Below are 19,015 nucleotides of genomic sequence, written 5' to 3'. Positions count from 1 at the left end.
GATCTGTACTGGGAGCAGTGGGGGCCGCAGGGATCTGTACTGGGAGCAGTGGGGACGGCAGGGATCTGTACTGGGAGCAGTGGGAGCCGCAGGGATCTGTACTGGGAGCAATGGGAGCCGCAGGGATCTGTACTGGGAGCAGTGGGGACTGCAGGGATCTGTACTGGGAGCAGTGGGGACTGCAGGGATCTGTACTGGGAGCAGTGGGAGCCGCAGGGATCTGTACTGGGAGCAGTGGGGACCGCAGGGATCTGTACTGGGAGCAGTGGGGACCGCAGGGATCTGTACTGGGAGCAGTGGGGGCCGCAGGGATCTGTCCTGGGAGAAGTGGCGACCACAGGGATCTGTACTGGGAGCAGTAGGGACTGCAGGGATCTGTACTGGGAGCCGCAGGGATCTGTACTGGGAGCAGTGGGGACTGCGGGGATCTGTACTGGGAGCAGTGGGGGCTGCAGGGATCTGTACTGGGAGTAGTGGGGTTAGTAGGGTGGAGCGGGCAGCACAACACGGGGGTGAGAGGTGGGGGCGGGCAGACGATCATGGGGGTGAGAGGTGGGGGGGAGTGGGCAGCACATCACGGAGGTGAGGGGGCGGGCAGCCGATCACGAGAGGGTGGGCAGCCGATCACGGGGGTTAGAGGTGGGGTTGCGGGCAGCAGATCGGGGAGAGTGGTAGCAGATGGAGGGCGGCGGCGCCGGATCGGGAGGCTTTTCGCCGGTTTGATACAGTACTATGGCAGCGCGGCAACTTCTAGGTCCCATGCTCCGGTCACATAACAGCATGGGACTGAAGCTTATCGCCCTGCCATTGTACTATATACACTGTACTGGTGTTCTCAGGACCGACAAGTGAAGCTGAGGGGGGCGGTCACCGGCAATAGGTCCTCGGTGATTGGAGAGATCGGTCACAAGGCCGGTCTCTCCAATCAGAGCTGCTGGAGCTGGGGGGAGGGTGATCCAGCTGAGGTCACCCAACTCCAGCCCACCAATGGTCAGTGCTACAGCTGCACTGACCATGGCTGGATTTCAATGTTTTAGCCACGTTCAATGGCTAAAACATTACAGTGGCTGTGATTGGCTGAGCGGCATTCGTCAGCCAATAACAGCCTCCGTAGGTCCGGAGAGGAGGCACCACCCCTCCTGAGGTCAGACACAGGTGCCCTCCTTCCCGAATATGCGGTTTGTGTGAACCGATCGCAGTCACCGGGGCTCCGGTGCCGCGATTTCGCCATGACGGATAGATCCATCATGGGTCTTTAAGTACCAGGGCACCATGATGGATCTTTCTGTCCAAGGTCGTGAAGGAGTTAATTTCCTATCCACCCATAAAATTGAAGGCTATTTCAGCTCAGGTACAGGCATTTAGGTAGGGATCCAACATAAGAGATACGCCTTGACACTGGCTGCTGGGCTGACATGTAACTGTCCTTTTTTATACACTGTCTCAATTCCTTAGCAGTAATGCATGTCCAAACACCTATATTCCATGTTTGCATACCTTAGCGTTCAGAGTGCAGCTGTATATTTGTTAAAAGGTCGCAACCGCTATATGTAAAACACCAAAGGACTCCATGGTCTATAAAGAGGTTGTCCGGTGAATACAACCTATTACTTATCCAGAAGGTTGATGATAACGTATACGTCGGTGGGAGTTTGACCATTGATCGGTAAAACAAGGCACTTTTTTCCCCCTTTAGAATAGAGAATCTTTGCCCACTGCTCCATCCATTCTTTATGGGTCTGCTTGGTTATTTCCGGCAGCGTCATAGAGAAAGAATGGATCACCTATGGGTTGTCCAACGTGAAGCTACCTTTTATAACAGGGATTGAAGGGATATTCCCCATTCTGCCGATCAGTTCGGCTCCCAGCACTCGGACCCCCACACATCAGTAATTTACCACCCATCATTGGTAGGTTCATATATTCAACAACATTTAGGACTTACCTAGAATTGGCCATAACCTGCAGCTTCATGCCTTCTCCGCGGAGGTCGTAAAAGATCAACTTGGCCCCAGAGATACGTTTGGCATGGATTCTGCCTAAAATAAGGTCAAAAAGAAAAATAAATTGTGCAAATGCATTTTTTTTTGTTTTTTTTTAGAAAAGTTTTGATTTGATTTGATCTTTACAGCAAATTCCAGGGGTTTTGTGAACTTTGCATTTAGCATTTAAGGATGATTAGAACTGTCACATAAAGGTTGTGTTATTCTATGGAAAATGCCTGTCAATCAATTGTATAACAAATGCTCAGAGCAGACTTACCGGCGACCGTGACTACTTCCTCCAAGTGTTTTTGTATTTCTGGATGAAGTCGGTGAGAGACATCTGGACTGAGAACTTGTGTGGATAAGGATCGTCCTTGGTGCCTTTCAGCTGCTGGATGGCCTGGGTTCTGATTTTGTAGTATTGCTGCAAAAGAAGGGGAGAAAAAAACTCAAAAATATGAGAAACACAGAATCTTTCCCTATCGAACTGGAGGCGACAGTTGGAGTCGACAGTTGGGGGCGACAGTTGGGGGCATTTTTTGTATTTCTGATCAGGAACTTACATTGGGATCCAGACTTTCCTCGTTCCGGCGTCTTCTCATTCTGATCTTTCTGTTTCGCTTCCTTCTCAGCCGCCTTTTTCTCGGCTTTCATTCGCCGTTTCAGCTCACTATAAAAGGTTGACAGAAGGAGAATTAGAGCAAAGTTTTGCACAAATCTATAGAGCCGCGAGATCATGATGCAACAATAATAATCAGGTCTGAAGCTGCTGTGCAGAGGATGTTTTTGGGAAGTGCTCAAATAGCAATTACACGATATAAGGTGCAGACTAAGGGCAAGCTGTGGCTGGATCTCATTTATAGGCTAGCCTCAAGGATCTTATTGTCGGGAGCGGCGTGCTTCTGAAGACTGACAGCTCGAGTCGGTGGCATGGCTGAGCTGCTACCATAGACAGTTTGCCTCTGCAGCACCAGAGGAGCAGCGCAGGGGCACCGGATAGTAAACAGCTTGTGCACACTGGCCCCTTCTGAGACGGAAGAGGTGGTCGGTAACCTAGACAAAGTCATAGAATGAAACAAATCCTTCCAGAAAGGATTATTAATGAAAGCTTAAACTGCAGAATTACTTGTTTTTACATGACCTTTGCAATTTTTTTTCACAATTTAATAATATTAGACAACTCCTTCAAGGAACTGACATTTAAGCAGTTACTTGGTATAGACATTAAATGTAGTGATGAGTGAGCATGGCAGTCTCATTACTCATTAACATCAGTTGGATGCTTGGATGGGAGGAACTCAAGCGTCCGAGTTACGCCCATAAGAGCATCCAACTGCTCTTAATGAGTACCGAGCACCCGAGCATGGTAGTGCCCACTCATCACTAGTTACTAGTACTGAGCACCCGAGCATGGTAGTGCCCGCTCATCACTAGTTACGAGTACTGAGCACCCGAGCATGGTAGTTCCCGCTCATCACTAGTTATGAGTACCGAGCACCTGAGCATGGTAGTGCCCGCTCATCACTAGTTACGAGTACCGAGCACCTGAGCATGGTAGTGCCCGCTCATCACTAGTTATGAGTACCGAGCACCTGAGCATGGTAGTGCCCGCTCATCACTAGTTACGAGTACCGAGCACCTGAGCATGGTAGTGCCCGCTCATCACTAGTTATGAGTACCGAGCACCTGAGCATGGTAGTGCCCGCTCATCACTAGTTACGAGTACTGAGCACCTGAGCATGGTAGTGCCCGCTCATCACTAGTTATGAGTACCGAGCACCTGAGCATGGTAGTGCCCGCTCATCACTAGTTACGAGTACCGAGCACCTGAGCATGGTAGTGCCCACTCATCACTAGTTATGAGTACCGAGCACCTGAGCATGGTAGTGCCCGCTCATCACTAGTTACGAGTACTGAGCACCTGAGCATGGTAGTGCCCACTCATCACTAGTTACGAGTACTGTAAGTTCAGAGTAGATCTGGGCTCAACTGTGGGTATGGGGGAGGTGCTTAAAGGGAAAATAGTTACAGTAGTTAAATTAATCCCAAGCACACAATCAATTGCAACAGGGTAATGCAAAAAGTGATTTTTATTATAATTATGCAAGCAGAAAGAGAATGTCACTACCGAAAAAGCAAAGACAAAGTCAAGCCAACGTTTCGGCCTTCACAAGGCCTTTGTCAAGGACTTGCCTGTAAAGAAATAATAAAGATTATATACACACCAATGAGTGAACATAATGTACATATTTACAAGGAGTATATATACACACATACGTGTATCAAGAAGTGACGGGTATAGATGGATTAGACGTCAAATGGGTAAACCACAGGTAGGGCGTTCTGCTCTCAAAGCACAACTTGCTGGATGGAGAGAGGGATACATCAACAATAAGCACCATGAGAAGAATGGCAAGCAGAGCGTACAGTAACGGCAAGTACGCGCTGGTACATAACTCAATCAAATGGTGATGCCAGCAGGCAGTGAAATCATAAGATGAACCCAATCCGTTCAGAACCATCGGAGATGGGTGACATAGTAGACAATGCAGGACATACTGTATTAGCAATACAGATATACGTATAGCACTTGTTACCGGACGGGCAGAACCAGGAGGAGGCAGTGGATTAAACAGTGCAACTGCTATATTAGTGGTCAGGCGCCTAAGAGTAACGCTAAATGTAGCATGTATAAACAACGCTAGCCATTGTATGTAGATAAACAGTATACAGTATATCAGCGCAGTAGACAGTATGAGGTTAAAAAACCTACCCAGAGTCAAGGAGGCATGAAAGGTGAGTGGGTGGATGGAGGAAGTGCCTATGGAAAGACAGGATACATTAGTACAAATTGCTATGCATGTGGAGACCAGGCAAGTAGAGGTGCGCATTATAGATAGTGTGTTTACCTTACAGGGCACAAGGGCAGGGGGACAGGGTCCCAGGGGTGCAGGCATGTGGCAGTGGGGGTCTGTGAAACGGCAGCTATTTGTAGCCAGGGCATTACTTCCTGGTGTGAATCATGGGGGCAGGAGCGCAGGCGCCCGTGACGTCAGTGATGACGTGGGCTTGCTACTGCGCATGCGTCCGACGTCAGTGGGGAGCAGGAGAGGTGCTGTTTGCAAGCACCTTAGTGCGCATGCGCGCAGGACGTCACGGAGGGGGCGGCAACCAGGGACAGGATCCCTGTCAGTGTGGGTCACTAGACTCGGCGCGCTTGTGTGCGTCGCGTCACAGGGGGGGCGGGGTAAGGGGAGTAACAGGCTGTGAACGGGGGTATGGGTGTTTATAATGTCACATAGGGGGCCGGATGTGATAGAGAGGTTAAAGTCCCTGTATGTGGTTATTGTGCTGGTATGTACCGGCTCATAAGAAGCATGGAACCAGGATATGTGTGGTGGGGAAGCACATTATGGATGACTGTGTATACAATGTATGTGTGGTCTGTAGGTGTGGAGTCAGTATATAGGATGTAAAAGGGAGGATTGTATATGACTATAGAGGGGGACTAGAAACATGGATGGGACGAGTATACAGCTATATATTGCTGATATGAAGCTGTTAGTGTATAGCTGATATAGATTGGTGAATACTGCTGGTATATAGCTGGAATGGACAATAAGCTGGGATGTGGCTGATATGTGCTGCTGATATATAAATGGTATAGGCAGAAAGTCCTGTGGTAGAAGTGTATATATGTGGGATAATACAGACAGGGTTGAAAGGAATGTAATGGTTTACTTGGGTGTAGAGAAGATAAGTAGCATATGTATGGTAATGTAGTGTGTTGGAAGAGCACGTGTGCCCCAGTGTATACCGTGTGTGGGGGGGGGAGAAGGGGGAAAAAAGGGCGGGGGGGGGAAATTGTTGGAAAGGGAGGGAATAGTGATGGGGTAAGGATGCTACCTGGTGAAGAGGAGGTGCCAGTTGTGGAGAGGGTGCATGGGTGGGATCCGATCGGTGGAGCAGGTGATCAGTATCTCTAAAAGAAAAAAGAGATAGGTTAAGAAAACGGTTATATAGGCATCAAATAAATACATAAAACATAATGCATGGCAATGGTCCACATAGGTACACAGGAAAGGTTAATAATTCGTTTCATACTCTCTATTCATACCCCACGGTTCAAGGGCTTGTAAAGTATGTATCCAGTATGCCTCACGGTCCCGGAGAATTTGTACCCTATTGCCACCCCTTCTGGGTAGTGGGACATGTTCTAATATCTGAAACCTTAATTGGGAGACTGAGTGACCTCTGGCCGCAAAGTGAGCCGGAATGGGGAGTACAGTCAGGCCACACCTTATAGTCGATTTATGTTTACTAATGCGGTCTCGGATATGTTGGGTAGTTTCTCCAACATATCCGAGACCGCAGGGACATTTGATTAGGTAAACAACAAAATTCGTGTCACATGTATAGAAACCTCGGATGGGATATCGTTTACCGGTTCTGGGGTGTGTAACGAACTCTCCTCTGGTGACGTTAGAGCACTGCACACAATGGAGGCACGGGAATGTGCCCTTACGTGGCGTGGCCAAAAAACTCTGTCTGTCCCGGTTTAGGGATGAACCTATGTCTGCCCGGACCAAAGTGTCTCTGATGTTGCGAGGACGTTTATGACAGATCAAAGGTGGAGATTGAAATTCCTCAATGTCCGGGTATGCACTGCCGAGAATTGGCCAATGTTTTTAATAACCTGGCTAAATGAAGGGGAGAAAGGGTGATATGTATTCACGAACGGTATGCGTTGTTTTTTGTTGGGTTCTGGACTGTGTCTGGGGGAGGTACTGGATGCAATATGGTGTGGATAGTCCCTGGCTTGAAATTTCCTGCTCATTTCTTGATGTCTAAGTGTGCGCGTTGTGGGATTGGAGACGATCCTTTCAACTCTACAATGTTGGGAGATGGGCAGAGAATTCTTGCTATGTTTTGGGCGACAACTACTGTAGAGAAGAAGACTGTTTTTATCTGTGGGTTTTGAGTATATATCGGTGGCTAGTTTACTGTTGGGGTCCCGGATGACAAGGGTGTCGAGGAAGTTGATGGAATCGTGATCGTAGTGGAGGGTAAAAGAGATATTGGGAGAGATGGTATTGATGTCATTGAAGAAGCTAGTGAGTGTTTCTTCACCACCGGTCCAGATGAAGAATATGTCATCTATATAGCGTTTCCAAATGGGGATGTTGATGGGAAAGAAGGGATGTGGATAAATAAAATCTTCCTCAAATTTGGCCATATATATGTTTGCATATGGAGGTGCTACGTTCGAACCCATTGCGGTCCCTTTCCGCTGCATGTAGAACGTATCTTCAAATAGGAAGAAGTTATTTTCCAAGACCACCCTAAGGGTGTCCAGGCAAAATTGCTTTTTCAGATGGTCAAAGTCGGTATGTGTATTGAGAAACCACTCAACCGCCAGGAGACCTCCTTGATGGTCGATGCTGGTGTACAAGCTGGTCACGTCCATGGTGACCAGGAGATCGTTGTTGGTGATTTGGTTGATACTGGATATGGTTTCCAGAAAGTGGGTGGTGTCCTTGAGGTAAGAGGGGGTTTTCGGGATAAGGGGTGTGAGTATCTTTTCCAGGGTACGGGCAAGTGGAGACAAAATGGAATCGGTGGAGGCGACGATTGGACGGCCGGGGGGGGGGAGGTGTAACTAACTACTGTAACTATTTTCCCTTTAAGCACCTCCCCCATACCCGCAGTTGAGCCCAGCTCTACTCTGAACTTAGCTTACTATTTTATGCTGGTGCTCCTGCACAGCACCCTTAATGTCTCTCCCAACACTTTCGTACAGTAACGATCAAGCGGCGACTGTCCTGGCTGGGATATCCGCAACTAATCGTTTTCTCACTGTACCCACGGAGGAGCTCCGCACCAGGGATTATCTCAAAGAGTTGAAGCGACACACGTCGCTTGAACTCCACGCAGTGACCCTCGCGGAGTATCACCGGGCTCAACGCATCCCCAGAGGACTTAGAGTCCCTCTAAGGCCAACTCTCTTTGCTGATAATCCCGCATACTGCGATCAATTCGAGGGTATCTTCAATAAGTGTTCTCTCGATATTATCATATTGACACTTGATTACCTGCAGAAAGAGATTGCCACTGTTGATGCTAGCATCAAGACCATCGAGGAACAGCTGTCCCAGACTCTCCCTGCTGCCGACTTCTCCTCCCTGAAAACTAAGAACCAAGAGTCCATCACGGAATTCCAACAGACCCTGCAAACCCGAAAACGTTCGAAATTAATTCGTGATCAAGACGACTACTTGAGAAATCGAGTCTACAAATGGCGCACCTCCTCATTTCCATCAGAACGAAGGCCCTCCCATCGAGGGAATTACAGAAGCACGTACAGCTCGGACAGCGACCAGAGTTTCTCCGGTCCCAACCCCTCTTCTTTTTTAGGTACCGGTCCCCAGACAAGAGGCAAACCAGGAGGGGCAAGAAACAGGGCTCCCCCGCACAGGATCAACACACGGTCCCAGGTAGGGAGAATATCGTGTATAATATCTCCTCGCTCACCCTTACACCCACAGAAACCCGGGTCCTACAAAAGGGCCTCAGCTTTTGCCCCACGCCCCCACTCAACACCTTCACCTTGGAGCAAGAACTGAATAGATTCTTCAGGAATCTTCGGCTAAAGGCCCATTTTGCCACCCCTCAGGATTCTCCAGGCTCTAACCCCGTAGTTCCCATATTGGACTCTTGTCCGACAACCTCTCTGTCATTACGTGAATTAGGCCTCTCCAATCCAAGCACCTTTCAACCACCTAGGCGCTACCATCCAGTAGAGACGTACATATCTGTCACGGCCAGGTGGACGGGCAGACCCAGGAGGTGGATCCACTGGGCCGAACTCCTAGATGGTAGTAAAGAGTCCGGTAGCTGGAACACTATAAACAGCAGAACAGTCCGTGCACACGAGTATAGCGGAGAAGTCCCTGGGACCACGGAGTCAAGGGTGGTAGTCCGGGTGACGCAGCTCAGGTTCGGAAGCCGAGATGATGTCAGGCGGGGTCCGGAACCTTTGGAGCGAGATGACGGGTCACCGCAGGGATCCGAGATGGTGCGGACTGTCAGGATGGCAGATGGACAGCGTTCGGGGTTCAGGATACGGCAGGACTGGATGGCGAGGCAGGCACGGCTCTACAAGAGAGATAGGTGAGTATATGCACAGAGACACCAGGAGACCTGACTCCTAGCTTAGGAAACACGAAGATCAGGCCCCGCCCCCTTGGACAATAAACCCCTTTATACCCTGTACCTGTTTAGCCTCATTTCCTGTTAATGGACGCTGGCCCTTTAAGAAAGGGTCAGTGACCGCGCGCGCGCCCTAATGCGCATGCGCGCGGCCCGGGTGCCAGAAGCCAGGGAAGGAAGCTGAGAGGAGGACGCAGGGGAGCCGGCCAGGGCCTGGGAAGCCGTCGGGCGCCGGGATCGGAGACCAGGGGGCCTGGGAAGGACGGGCACCGGAGGCTGGAGAGCGGGGAGCGTGGCAGGTGAGCCGGGGAGCGGGGCTGAGGACCCGGGGAGCGGAACAGAGGACCCGGGAAGGGGAGCCGAGGACCCGGGGAGCGTGACAATATCACTAGTCACACGTGACATTGATAAGATTAAAATCAACATAGGACATGGACAGCTACACCTCCGTCATAACATGACAAACGAGGAATCTAAGGCCCTCCTCGCACTTAAAAACAATCCTCAGCTGGTTATAAAACCTGCCGACAAAGGTGGTGCCATCGTGGTCCTTGATAAATCTTACTACGTGTCTGAAATTAAGAGCCAACTCAGTGACCTCACAACCTATACCCCTATTCCACGGGACCCCACTGCAACCATCCGCTCTACCATCAAAAATTTGGTCGACCTCTACACCAGCAACGCCACGATAGATAGCAAACTCTCCAGTTTCCTCATCAACAACCATCCCATCACACCCGTATTTTACACCCTCCCCAAAATACATAAAAATATCACCTCCCCCCCCGGCCGTCCAATCGTCGCCTCCACCGATTCCATTTTGTCTCCACTTGCCCGTACCCTGGAAAAGATACTCACACCCCTTATCCCGAAAACCCCCTCTTACCTCAAGGACACCACCCACTTTCTGGAAACCATATCCAGTATCAACCAAATCACCAACAACGATCTCCTGGTCACCATGGACGTGACCAGCTTGTACACCAGCATCGACCATCAAGGAGGTCTCCTGGCGGTTGAGTGGTTTCTCAATACACATACCGACTTTGACCATCTGAAAAAGCAATTTTGCCTGGACACCCTTAGGGTGGTCTTGGAAAATAACTTCTTCCTATTTGAAGATACGTTCTACATGCAGCGGAAAGGGACCGCAATGGGTTCGAACGTAGCACCTCCATATGCAAACATATATATGGCCAAATTTGAGGAAGATTTTATTTATCCACATCCCTTCTTTCCCATCAACATCCCCATTTGGAAACGCTATATAGATGACATATTCTTCATCTGGACCGGTGGTGAAGAAACACTCACTAGCTTCTTCAATGACATCAATACCATCTCTCCCAATATCTCTTTTACCCTCCACTACGATCACGATTCCATCAACTTCCTCGACACCCTTGTCATCCGGGACCCCAACAGTAAACTAGCCACCGACATATACTCAAAACCCACAGATAAAAACAGTCTTCTTCTCTACAGTAGTTGTCACCCAAAACATAGCAAGAATTCTCTGCCCATCTCCCAACATTGTAGAGTTGAAAGGATCGTCTCCAATCCCACAACGCGCACACTTAGACATCAAGAAATGAGCAGGAAATTTCAAGCCAGGGACTATCCACACCATATTGCATCCAGTACCTCCCCCAGACACAGTCCAGAACCGAACAAAAAACAACGCATACCGTTCGTGACATGTGACACGAATTTTGTTGTTTACCTAATCAAATGTCCCTGTGGTCTCGGATATGTTGGAGAAACTACCCAACATATCCGAGACCGCATTAGTAAACATAAATCGACTATAAGGTGTGGCCTGACTGTACTCCCCATTCCGGCTCACTTTGCGGCCAGAGGTCACTCAGTCTCCCAATTAAGGTTTCAGATATTAGAACATGTCCCACTACCCAGAAGGGGTGGCAATAGGGTACAAATTCTCCAGGACCGTGAGGCATACTGGATACATACTTTACAAGCCCTTGAACCGTGGGGTATGAATAGAGAGTATGAAACGAATTATTAACCTTGCCTGTGTACCTATGTGGACCATTGCCATGCATTATGTTTTATGTATTTATTTGATGCCTATATAACCGTTTTCTTAACCTATCTCTTTTTTCTTTTAGAGATACTGATCACCTGCTCCACCGATCGGATCCCACCCATGCACCCTCTCCACAACTGGCACCTCCTCTTCACCAGGTAGCATCCTTACCCCATCACTATTCCCTCCCTTTCCAACAATTTCCCCCCCCCCCGCCCTTTTTTCCCCCTCCCCCCCCCCCCCCCACACGGTATACACTGGGGCACACGTGCTCTTCCAACACACTACATTACCATACATATGCTACTTATCTTCTCTACACCCAAGTAAACCATTACATTCCTTTCAACCCTGTCTTTATTATTCCTCATAGCTGTGCTAGAGTTTGTCTCCTTTACTGGAGAGACAATTTGAATATTCCTCATATATACACTTCTACCACAGGACTTTCTGCCTATACCATTCATATATCAGCAGCACATATCAGCCACATCCCAGCTTATTGTCCATTCCAGCTATATACCAGCAGTATTCACCAATCTATATCAGCTATACACTAACAGCTTCATATCAGCAATATATAGCTGTATACTCGTCCCATCCATGTTTCTAGTCCCCCTCTATAGTCATATACAATCCTCCCTTTTACATCCTATATACTGACTCCACACCTACAGACCACACATACATTGTATACACAGTCATCCATAATGTGCTTCCCCACTACACATATCCTGGTTCCATGCTTCTTATGAGCCGGTACATACCAGCACAATAACCACATACAGGGACTTTAACCTCTCTATCACATCCGGCCCCCTATGTGACATTATAAACACCCATACCCCCGTTCACAGCCTGTTACTCCCCTTACCCCGCCCCCCCTGTGACGCGACGCACACAAGCGCGCCGAGTCTAGTGACCCACACTGACAGGGATCCTGTCCCTGGTAACCGCCCCCTCCGTGACGTCCTGCGCGCATGCGCACTAAGATGCTTGCAAACAGCACCTCTCCTGCTCCCCACTGACGTCGGACGCATGCGCAGTAGCAAGCCCACGTCATCACTGACGTCACGGGCGCCTGCGCTCCTGCCCCCATGATTCACACCAGGAAGTAATGCCCTGGCTACAAATAGCTGCCGTTTCACAGACCCCCACTGCCACATGCCTGCACCCCTGGGACCCTGTCCCCCTGCCCTTGTGCCCTGTAAGGTAAACACACTATCTATAATGCGCACCTCTACTTGCCTGGTTTCCACATGCATAGCAATTTGTACTAATGTATCCTGTCTTTCCATAGGCACTTCCTCCATCCACCCACTCACCTTTCATGCCTCCTTGACTCTGGGTAGGTTTTTTAACCTCATACTGTCTACTGCGCTGATATACTGTATACTGTTTATCTACATACAATGGCTAGCGTTGTTTATACATGCTACATTTAGTTTTACTCTTAGGCGCCTGACTACTAATATCAGGGCCAGATTAAGGTTGGTGGGGGCCCCTGGGCAGAAAATCTGGTGGGGGCCCCATAACGTTAACATTTTTAGCCATAACAGTAGAGCACGAACTGAAGCATTTAGAAATAAATCCACTGAGCACGGATCTTATCCTGTTCTGCCACATTCACATTTACACTTATACACAGAAAGTTACATTTTTTTATTGATCCCAATGTTAAGACAGCGAAGGAATAGTAAAAATAAAGGGAAAGTTCTCACTGGCAGCAATGGTTGCTGAAAATCACAATGTGCTCTCTATTGTATTGTCTCCGGAGTAGTACATAGCAGCTGATGTCTGTACACGGTATGCCATACACAGTATCAGAGGTGGATCTAGGTTTTCCTGTCCATGGAGTAGGAGTTCAGTGTGGCGCCCCCTTCTATACACGGCTTATGCGGTTTGAGTAGTTGTCATGTGACCGCTCATACGCCATTTTCACACGTGCCGATGAGCTGCTCTTCCGAATTTTCTCAATGTTCAGTGAAATACTACAGCCCATAAAGAGAAGCAGGAAGAGAAGCTAATTGTGACTCAAAGTATTAAAATGACCTGCAAGTGGTCATGTGACCACTTCTGGAATTAGCAAGCAGAGCTGAATCCTTACATTGAGTATATTACAGGTTGTTGGATTGGGCATGCTACGGGGCTTACTTTTATTATTAAAGGGGTTGTCCAGGTCGACAAGGAAAATTTGTTGTTCTCCTATATGACTGCAGACTTCTGAATTCTCACAGCTTACGGACTGCACATTGTCATGATTTTCCCGAGCCATGAGCAAGTAGTCATGGGACTGCAAGTATGCGATTTGCTTACTTCCGGCCACATTCAAATTAGACGTCTGCAGCCTCACTCAATAGTTACATGCCCTCAAGCTCTCACTGCTGGCATCAGAGAGTCCTGACAGTGTGCAGTGTGCACACTGAGGATTCAGAAGTCTACAGTCACATAGAAACTTTCATCACAAACCTGGACAACACCTTTAATGCTACTAACATAATGTAGAAACCCTTGCGGTCATGTAATTTTACAAATTATGGCTTGCTACGTGTGTACAGGATCAGAATCAGTAAAATGTACATAAATACACTGTGTGTAGAATTATTAGACAAATGAGTATTGTGATCACATGATACTTGTTATACATGTCGTCCTACTCCAAGCTGTATAGGCTGAGAGCCAACTACCAATTAAGTAAATCCGGTGATGTGCATCTCTGTAATGAGGAGGGGTGCGGTGTAATGACATCAACACCCTATATAAGGTGTGCTTAATTATTAGGCAACGTCCTTTCCTTTGGCAGAATGGGTCAGAAGAGAGATGTGACGGGCTCTGAAAAGTCCATATTGTGAGATGTCTTGCAGAGGGATGCAGCAGTCTTGAAATTGCCAAACTTTTGAAGTGTGATCACCGAACAATCAAGCGTTTCATGGCAAATAGCCAACAGGGTCGCAAGAAGAGTGTTGGGCAAAAAAGGCGCAAAATAACTGCCCATGAATTGAGAAAAATCAAGCGTGAAGCTGCCAAGATGCCATTTGCAACCAGTTTGTCCATATTTCAGAGCTGCAACGTTACTGGAGTATCAAAAAGCACAAGGTGTGCCATACTCAGGGACATGGCCAAGGTAAGGAAGTCTGAAAAACCACCACCTTTGACCAAGACACAGAAGATAAAACGTCAAGACTGGGCCAAGAAATATCTTAAGACTGATTTTTCAAAGGTTTTATGGACTGATGAAATGAGAGTGACTCTTGAAGGGCCAGATGGATGGGCCAGACGCTGGATCAGTAAAGGGCAGAGAGCTCCACTCCGACTCAGATGCCAGCAAGGTGGAGGTGGGCACTGGTATGTGCTGGTATCAGCAAAGATCAACTTGTGGGACCTTTTCGGGTTGAGGATGAAGTGAAGCTCAACTCCCAGACCTACTGCCAGTTTCTGGAAGACAACTTCTTCACGCAGTGGTACAGGAAAAAGTCGGTATCGTTCAAGAAGAACATGATTTTCATGCAGGACAATGCTCCATCACATGCATCCAACTACTCCACAGCGTGGCCGGCCAGTAAAGGTCTAAAAGATGAAAAAATAATGACATGGCCCCCTTGTTTACCTGATCTGAACCCCATAGAGAACCTGTGGTCCCTCATAAAATGTAAGATCTACAGGGAGGGAAAACAGTTCACCTCTGGGAGCAGTGTCTGGAGGCTGTGGTGGCTGCTGCACGCAATGTTGATCGTAAACAGATCAAGCAATGACAGAATCTATGGATGGTCGCTGCTGAGTGTCATCAGAAAGAAAGGGGGCTATATTGGTCACTAATTTTTTGGGTTTTGTGTTTGCATGTCAGAAATGTTTATTTCTAAATTTTGTGCAGTTATATTGGTTTACCTGGTGAAAATAAACAAGTGAGATGGGAATAGATTTGCTTTTTATTAAGTTGCCTAATAATTCTGCACAGTAATAGTTACCTGCACAAACAGATCCTCCTAAGATAGCCAAATCTAAAAAAAACCCACTCCAACTGCCAAAAATATTAAGATTTGATATTTATGAGTCTTTTGGGCTAATTAAGAACATTGCTGTTGATCAATAATAAAAAAAAATCCTCTAAAATACAACTTGCCTAATAATTCTGCACACGGTGTACAGCACCAGAACCAAAAGCAATACCAAAATACATCACTAGCACCCTCATCAGTAAACGAATATATCACCAGAGCCACCAATACATGACTACAGTACCAAATTTACTGCAACAATATATTGCAGTGTCACATCCCCATATACATTTGTATCACATGAATTAACAACTCCCAGTATGTCCTTAACAATTGTAAGAAAATGCTGGGAATTATTATCAGTATTTATCAGACTTTGGACCATACAGGAACCACAGTCCTGATGAAAAGCATTGAGTATCACACACATACAGTCACATCCAGGGACCTTGTAGGTGACATCTTCCCTGATCGGAGTCATCTTATTCTTTCTTCTCCATCTTGTCCAGACATCATGATGACTATTCTCATCCACAGCTCCCCTCTGCAGACCTCCCGGGTCTTCTGCAGCACATCTCTGCAGACCTCCCGGGTCTTCTACAGCTCCTCTCTGCAGACCTCCCGGGTCTTCTACAGCTCCTCTCTGCAGACCTCCCGGGTCTTCTGCAGCACATCTCAACATTATGCCCTTAAAATAAATAGCAGAATGATTATAATGCTCCTAAATATAAATATATGACCTACACTGTGCGTCTGAATAAATAATTGCCCCTCACTGTGCTCCCTGCACAAAATGACCCACACAATGTCATTCTTATGGTACATAGCCTCTTCTTTCAGTTCTGGGCCCCCTCTTCACACAGTCCTCTACATTGTGTACCCACTATACCTCCAAATGTCTATACCGTGCCCCCTCCTCACACTCCCCCTCCTGAGCTGTACCCTCACACTGTTCCCCATGCTATCCCCTCTCTATACTCCCCTCACCCTCAGTACCAAAATCACTATAGTGCACCTCAGTCTCACATTCCCCCTCCTCAGCATACTGTGCCCTCCATACTGTGCCCTCACACTGGCCACCATGCTGCCCCTTCTCTATACTGCCTACCTCCTTCATTATACAGTCACTATACCGCACCTCAGTCTCACATTCCCCCTCCTCAGCATACTGTGCCCTCCATACTGTGCCGTTACACTGACCACCATGCTGCCCCTTCTCTATACTGCCTACCTCCTTCACTATACAGTCACTATACTGTACCTCAGTCTCACATTCCCCCTCCTCAGCATACTGTGCCCTCCATACTGTGCCCTCACACTGCCCACCATGCTGCCCCTTCTCTATACTGCTAACCCCCCCACCCCCCCACTACCCAGGCTCTATACTATGCCCCTCACACTTTTCTCCACCAATACTCTCCACTTACAATATTCTCCCACCATACTGCTGCCTCACACTCTTTAATGGTGCCCCCCTGATTACTGTGCAGGGACAAATATGACGCATGTTCCCCAAAGGTACGCCCCTGTACAGTGTACAGGAGAATACATGACTGTTACACAATATACTGTGACACAGACACCAGATGCTATACAATATACACATTATTATATACCATCTGATGTGTGTGCACAGTATATCACACTACTCTGTACACTGGATGCGGTATACCATGTGCACAGATATACCATGCCCTGCACTGATCACACCTGGGCCTACAGGACAGGATGTAACATATTCTATATGTAATATGGGCCATATAGTGTAATGTGTGCTGCAGGCTCAGATGTGATCAGTGCAGGATTCTGTGTAGTGATGTTTGTGCTGGAGATCAGTGTGAGTTATTGCAGGGGAGGGATGAGGCCGATGACCCGGCACTGACAGCCCGACCTGATCTGCAGCAGCTCACACTCCTGCAATATCTCACACTGATAGCAGAGTGGCCGCTGACACTATGGAACCGGTCTGGAGTTATCAGCGGCGTCCTGCTCCCTCCTCACTGCAGTCTCCTGGCCGGCCGGCACCATGATTAATGACCTCATACTTACGGGATCCACTGAGACCTCCGGTCCTCCCACAAGCTCCTCTACGGCAGGAAGAAACAGCAGCGCGGTGACGTCATCCTGGCAGACGCAGCCCACATAGCGTGCAGTGGGCGTGTCTGCAGTATAGTGATGGCCGGGATTGAAATACCTTAAAGGTACAGTGCAGTCTTGAACCACTGCAACTTTAATAAAATGGCGGACACACAGATGGTGGTGGGGGCCCCCTCAGAGGCTCTTGTGGTGGGGGCCCCTGGGCTGAAGCCCCGTCTGCCCCGCCTATAATCCGGCCCTGACTAATATAGCAGTTGCACTGTTTAATCCACTGCCTCCTCCTGGTTCTGCCCGTCCGGTAACAAGTGCTATACGTATATCTGTATTGCTAATACAGTATGTCCTGCATTGTCTACTATGTCACCCATCTTCGATGGTTCTGAACGGATTGGGTTCATCTTATGATTTCACTGCCTGCTGGCATCACCATTTGATCGAGCTATGTACCAGCGCGTACTTGCCGTTACTGTACGTTCTGCTTGCCATTCTTCTCATGGTGCTTATTGTTGTTGTATCCCTCTCTCCATCCAGCAAGTTGTGCTTTGAGAGCAGAACGCCCTACCTGTGGTTTACCCATTTGACGTCTAATCCGTCTATACCCGTCACTTCTTGATACACGTATGTGTGTATATATACTCCTTGTAAATATGTACATTATGTTCACTCATTGGTGTGTATATAATCTTTATTATTTCTTTACAGGCAAGTCCTTGACAAAGGCCTTGTGAAGGCCGAAACGTTGGCTTGACTTTGTCTTTGCTTTTTCGGTAGTGGCATTCTCTTTCTGCTTGCATAATTATAATAAAAATCACTTTTTGCATTACCCTGTTGCAATTGATTGTGTGCTTGGGATTAATTTAGTTACGAGTACTGAGCACCTGAGCATGGTAGTGCCCGCTCATCACTAGTTACTAGTACAGAGAACCTGAGCATGGTAGTGCCCGCTCATCACTAGTTACGAGTACTGAGCACCTGAGCATGGTAGTGCCCGCTCATCACTAGTTACCAGTACTGAGCACCTGAGCATGGTAGTGCCCGCTCATCACTAGTTACGAGTACTGAGCACCCGAGCATGGTAGTGCTCACTCATCACCAGTTACAATGTCACAGCCAGATGTGTAATTGATGGCCAGGGGACACAGAAACCCTATGCAGACCACTGACCTCACACTCACACCCGAATGTACCCTTAAAGAAGGGGAGGTCTGGGCCTCAAACCTGGCCCTGCCTCCTGTCCGGGCCCTGACAACAAAGGCCCCACCACATGGAGCTGGGATTCTGCTAGGGACACGCCATCAGGCTCACCATAAACCAAGACCACAGCCACGAAGAAATCTACCGACCGCTTAGCCTCCAAATCGACCGGTAGAGAGAAGGTCCAGGATTGACGATCGCCCAGCAACAAAGATATGACGACCACCACACGCTGGGCCTCAGTCCCCGTAGAATGAGGACGGAGCCTAAAATAAAGGTGACAGGCTCCTTCAAATACCCTGAACCTATCCCTCCCCCCTGAACACTTATCAGGGAGGGCCACCTTGGATTCAGGTGCAGATACGTTCGCCACTAAAAGGCCCATGAACTGATGCAGCTGCTGCACCATCTCGGAACGCAGACACCTCACCTCGTCCGCGATCTTCTGCGCGAGATGGGCCCACCGTCCACCCATACTGGATATG

General features: G+C 48.3%; 1 long non-coding RNA gene across 1 annotated transcript; it reads left to right on the top strand.

Annotated features, from left to right (window-relative positions):
* Window positions 1-8,397: 8,397 nt before the first annotated feature.
* Window positions 8,398-17,931, top strand: LOC142254466 (uncharacterized). Its single transcript, XR_012727231.1, has 4 exons — window positions 8,398-8,479; window positions 11,327-11,402; window positions 12,545-12,592; window positions 17,868-17,931. It is a non-coding gene; the product is annotated as an uncharacterized LOC142254466 (long non-coding RNA).
* The last annotated feature ends 1,084 nt before the right edge of the window (window positions 17,932-19,015 follow it).

This window comes from Anomaloglossus baeobatrachus, chromosome 10 (assembly GCF_048569485.1).
Source record: "Anomaloglossus baeobatrachus isolate aAnoBae1 chromosome 10, aAnoBae1.hap1, whole genome shotgun sequence".
Taxonomy (NCBI): domain Eukaryota; kingdom Metazoa; phylum Chordata; class Amphibia; order Anura; family Aromobatidae; genus Anomaloglossus; species Anomaloglossus baeobatrachus.
Note: the sequence above shows the minus strand (reverse complement) of the source record. Positions and strands in the feature narration are given on the sequence as shown.